Genomic DNA, 6,134 nt, shown 5'->3' on the forward strand with positions numbered 1-6,134 from the left:
TGTTATCTTTCAATTAATTTTATTTCTATATTTAAATCTGTCTTTTTTGATCTATATACATATATCTATCTGTCGATATATATATTACATATATCTATCTATCTATCTATCTATCTATCTATCTATCTATCTATATATATATATATATATATATATTGATCTATCTATATATATATATATATATTGATATATATAAAAAAAATATGTGTTTGTGTTTATATATATATATATATATATATATATATATATATATTTGTTTTTAAAAAAAATATATACACATATTAATAAAATTGATATATATATATGTGTATATATATATATATATATATATATATGCATACATATCTATTGTTATATATATATATATATATATATATATATATATATATATATATATATAGATAGATATATATATATAGATATATATATATAAATATAAAGTTTGTAGAATAGATATATCACCATAAAAAAAATAAAAAATCACCTGATGTTCCTTGATGAACCTCATCTTCTTCATGGCCCTCCTCGTCCTCTTGTTCCAAATGTTCTTCATCTTGTTCCAAATGTTCTTCTGACTCTGTAGGCTCTACATGTCCTAAAATTATTATTAGAAATAAATTTATATTTATAAAATATATATGTTAAAGAAATCTCAAAGAATTTTTTTTTAGATTACCTTCAATGTTATCGATATCTTCTTCTCCTTGCTCATCCATTGCATTATTATTTGGAGTGCTATTATCTATAGCATTATAAAAAAAAATAGTTAAAAGATAAATTTACTTTAATACCTGGCTTTGAATTTTTTTTTTTTCTCGAAATTACAGTTACATTTTTTATACCTGTGTCTTGAGTCCTATCTTTATCCATAAAAACTGTGGGCAATGGGTCTGATTCCCCTTCAGAACTAGAATTGGTATCAATGGGAAGAAGGTACATTGGAGCTCTTCTTCTTTTGACTATTAAATAATATAAAATACAAAATTTGTGAAAATATATTCTTAAAAATCCAAACACACAAAAAATTTGTCTGAAAATCCTATAAAAACTTGATTCATTCACACTTATCTGCAGGCAATGGTAATCTTTTAATCCTATTATTGTTTAACTTGTTTATCTTATTGAAAATATTCCAATTAAAAACTATACATTTTTAATACTTAAGATTATATAATTAAACTATATTTATATCTATATTGCTTACATTTTTTAAGATAACTCTTTATCAAAGTGCGCATTTTAGATTGCCTCCGGTACAAGTCGTTATATCTTTTCAGACATTGTTTCCTCGTTCGTTTTTGCCCAGAGACTCTCCTTACTCTTCGCACCATTTCACAGAGAATTCGGTTTCTTGTGTCCTGGTCCAAAGTGAAAATCCCTTTCCTTTTTTTTGGAAAATATTTATCCATAGTGTAAGAAATAATCAATAATTCTCCAATAGAGAACTTCTTGGATCGTGGCATTTTCTAAATATTATTCAATCTCTACTCACTGACGGGACTAATTTTTTTTTTTAAATGCGCAATTTTGTAAGCTAATACCTATTTTTACAAATAGCACTCAATTTGGATACATATTTTGTAAAATATTATCAAGAATCGTATTTTAGTATACAACTTGATGTTTTTTTTTATCCATTTTAATAACAATGAAACATTGTATAGAACTGCGCCACAACAGCACTATTTTTTTGGCAACATTAACAAATGTTACATGTATCCGTTGATAAGGTGAAATAAAATTAAAGATACATATAACAATGTAATGATATTTAAATTTAATATTGTTATTCATAACCAAATTATCTTTATTTACATGTAAAATTGTTATTAAAAACAAAAATGGAAATCCAGGTATTCCATATGAAAAATAAACTGCGACATATCTTTCCAGAACATCAGACAGTATACGCCCATTTTCATCAACTACATTTAGATACTTTTTTGGAAACCGTTATAAAAGAAAACTTTATTTAGTTTGTATCAACACTTTAGTTATTTTTTGCGCTCTATTGTATCACATTTTTACAATGGCATCTTCCCAAGCTGGAAAGACCAAAAGCGGGAGAAGTATCATGTTCACTCATCGGCAGAATTGTATTTTGGTCGAAGCTGTTATCGAACACTACGATGAAATCATTGGGTACCAAGCAAGAACTGTAAACCCACAGAGAAAGAGAACAATTTGGACACAAATCAGTAGATCTGTTTCAGCTGAAGGAAGTTTTCCTAAGGATGTGCGGGCTTGTCGGAAGAGAGTAACTGATATTAGAAAAAACATAAAGAAAAAGGTTTGCAGGGAAAAGCAATCTGCCAAAGGAACCGGTGGAGGCCCTGGATATAGGGCCGAATTAACGGACTTTGAACAGATGCTTTATGCACGGATGGGTGATGCCGTTGTGGTTGGCCTGGATGTCCCAGCAGACACTATGGGTTTTAGAGGTAAGTTAAATGTAAACGACACCCAAATTTTGTTGTTCATGATTTAAAAAAAGAGAATGAAAAACTATATATCTTTATTATTGAAATCTATTATGTAATTATTTCGATTCAATAGATATTCCTTTATGGAAAGTATATGTAGATATGCTCACTATCTCTTTAATTTTGTAGATTTCTGCTATTGGATATTAAAATTTTGATTAGTTTACATTTTTATTTGTCAGATAAGGATTATGGAGAAAATGGAGACATGAACTATAATAAAAGTAATCTAGTCAGTGTTATAACTATCTATTGTCTATCTAAATCGATCTAAATATTTGAAATTGTGTTTTTATCTATAATTATTGAAATTTAATACAAGTATATTTATATTATTTAGAGCAAGAAGATGAGGGACGTCAGGAAGAGGAGATTGATGCACAAGAGGATCAACCTTTGGAAAATGAATTCACCTCACAAGACCAAGAACCCTCCACATCCACAGTACAAAGAGAAGAAGGGGAGAGTAAGTTATTTGTAAAAAACAACCAATAGTTGTTATATATTTTAATAATAATTAACAACCAGATGAGCACTGATGATAACTTGTGGTCTAATGTATATTTTGATTGTATAAATCGATGCAGTTGATATTCTAATATTATTTTTATGTTGTAGGTGTTCGTGCTTTACTACAATCGATGCAGGACAATTCTATATTATTATTCGAGGGTAGGTTGTCTTCTAATTTAATTGTCATGTTAATTTTTTGTTTTTTTAAGAATGTAACCTATTAATAATACATATTTTCCATGTCATACAGAAGATCAGGTTGAAATCAATTTGGAACCTCTGGTTGAGGATTCTGTATGTCCAGAAGATGAGGATGAGACTCAGGTTGAAGGACAAACATCAGAGGGACCAACACCACCAAATCTAGAAACTCCTCAGAATATCATGGTCAATGACTCTGAAGAAGATGAAAGACCAGAACAATTGATAAACCCAGAAGATGTCACAGGCAGGGGAAATGATATACAAAACCTCACAGACATGGCATTGGGGTTCAGGAATGAGCAAAGTGCATTTTTTAAAGAACTGATCAGATTACAAGAAGAAAGAAATGCAATTTTAAAAGCTGATTCAGAATTTAAGAGGGATTATTCCAAAAAGAAATTAGAAATTTTGAATCGAAGATTTCCTACTCAATAATTAATTATTAATATTTCTTGTTTTTGCACTTTAATGTTCAAATTTTTTTCATGTTGAAAAGTTAAACACTAGAATTTGGTTACAGTTTAAGTTATTTTTGAAAAAATGTTACATGTTTCAGTATTCAAGTTTTTGTTATTACAATAAAAATGTTATTTAAAATACAAAAAAGAATTAAGGCTGTTTGTTCAAAAAAATTTTATTAAAAGAAGAAAAACAAAAAATTTTTATTAACAAATAAACACAACTTTTTTTTTTCATCTGTCTGATTATATAACAGTAGTGATGATTGTTATTGTCCAATTTTCAAACAACTCCTGTGTTATCCGTGGTTTCTGTAATACAATGTTAAAAGATAATTAGCAATCCAGAAATATAATACTAATTCTTTGCCCCACCCCCACCCAAAAAAATAAAATTACTTACATGAAAAATATCTCTCAATAATTTCCATACGATTTTGAACACCGGCCCTAGTAGTGTGCCTGTTTAATATTTGTTGGGGGACATAGATGTCATCTGGTTGATCCTCAAGACACAAATCATCTTCGTTAACTTGAGATATTGCAATATTATGTAACATGCAGCATACTAAAATAATGTCATTGCACTTCTCTGGTGAGTATTGCAAGTCTCCCCCTGACCTGTCCAACACACGAAATCTCATCTTCAACACACCGAAGGTTCTCTCGATAGCACTTCTTGTACTACGGTGTGACTCGTTGAATTTGATCTCTGCACGTGTATGGGGCGATGGTACTGGTGTCAGAAGCCAAGGCCTACACAGATAACCACTGTCACCTACAAATAAAAAAATTAAAAGAATTATTACATTGGAATAACAATCTATATGCACTTTTAGCAATACAGAAATTAATGAAATAAATAATAACATAAATGAAAAGATCATAAAATTAATTTTCACAAAAAAAAAAAGGTCTAAAGTGTATATACATCTAACTAAAACTCTATGTCCTTCAAAGTTGAAAACCAAAATTAAACATAAAAACAATAACAACAAAAAATATGAAGTTAAACTCACCCAATAGCCAACCATGGGGCATGTCTCCACGTTCAAACGATGTAAATAATGCTGATTGTTTGAGGATATGGTAATCGTGGCAGGAACCTGGAAATCCTGAACGCACAGCCCAAATTTTGAGGTTGGCATCACAAACAGCCTGAACATTCAGTGAATGGAAGCTTTTTCTATTCCTGTATTGCTCCTCCCTTAAAGCTGGTGGTCTTAAAGCTATGTGTGTGCAATCAATTGCACCAAGAACATTAGGCATACCAGCTACTTGATAAAAAGATGCCTTAACTGTGTGCCATTCTTGCACATTCCTGGGTACAAAAATAAACTTCTTCAGATGTTTCAAAACTGCTTTTAAAACAATTCTTAGATGCCTGCAAAATGAAGGCTGGCTAATGCCCACCACAGCACTAGAGACTGCCTGAAATGAACCAGTTGACAAGAAATGCAAAACTGCTAATAATTTTAAAAGTCCAGGTATCGCCCTTGTTCTTCTTGTCCTAGGGTCTATGTCAATTTGGATCAGAGAGTAAAGATTTATAATACTCTCCCTATTTATACGAAATCTTTGCTTTATCTCCTTATCAGACAATGCCTGTAGTCCACACCGGGGTAAAAAAAACTCTAGGCACTCTTTGGCGTCTCCGTATGGGCATATTACCATCAGCAAGACGATTTTCACGGGCCCTTGCCAAAGAAATAGCAGACAACAGCAGAAAATATTCCATCTTCTCTCTCACAAAAAATGAAGTAAATGAAATGTTCTCCTCAGTGGATATGGAGAACTTTGGAGGGCGTAATTGTAGGAGAATATTAGGTTCTCCCATGGCGCAAAATAGTGATAAATATGAAATTTGGCGATCTGTTAGTCGATTTGATGAAAATACGACCGAAAAAGCGCTGTTTTAAGCTTCAATCGGCGCACATGTGCGCCTTGGCGAGATAGAATAGAGTGGTCGGATTTTTCGGTCGAAAATCAGTTTTTTTGGTCGTATTTTGTTTTAATACATAGGAGAGAATTTACGCCGGCGTATTTATAGGCGTAAATGTAGGAGAATTGCAATGATAAATGGAGCCCATAGACGCTCCAGTTTAAACTGCAGAGACACTTAGCCCATTTTCTATTTAAACGCTCAGTAGCATAACTAAACGGGACACAATCTGATCTAGTCAGTTAACCAATTATTTCTGTAAATAGCAGTCACTGCTCAGTAGATACTCGGCAATGTTACTTGGGTGACCTGCAAGTGAGCACAAATATTTGACTTATACAGTCACGTTTATAATAATAATAATACATAAACCCACAGTGTAATATCTGAATGGCTATAACCCCAAGAATTAACTAAATATTTTGTGCAACAATTGTTATTTCCTGAAGGAATGCAGCTACTGGGTTGCAAAATCACAACAGGTTCATTTTGGTAACCAATTATTGATGTGAATAGCAACTACTGCTCAATAGA

The 6,134-nt window shown here is 31.2% G+C and overlaps 1 long non-coding RNA gene across 1 annotated transcript; it reads right to left on the reverse strand.

Annotated features, from left to right (window-relative positions):
• Window positions 1-503: 503 nt before the first annotated feature.
• On the reverse strand, window positions 504-905 carry LOC128651987 (uncharacterized). The gene is made up of 3 exons (XR_008401241.1): window positions 843-905; window positions 677-742; window positions 504-595 (listed from the first exon to the last, which is right to left on the reverse strand). It is a non-coding gene; the product is annotated as an uncharacterized LOC128651987 (long non-coding RNA).
• Between the last annotated feature and the right edge of the window lie 5,229 nt (window positions 906-6,134).

This window comes from Bombina bombina, chromosome 3 (assembly GCF_027579735.1).
Source record: "Bombina bombina isolate aBomBom1 chromosome 3, aBomBom1.pri, whole genome shotgun sequence".
NCBI classification, from domain to species: domain Eukaryota; kingdom Metazoa; phylum Chordata; class Amphibia; order Anura; family Bombinatoridae; genus Bombina; species Bombina bombina.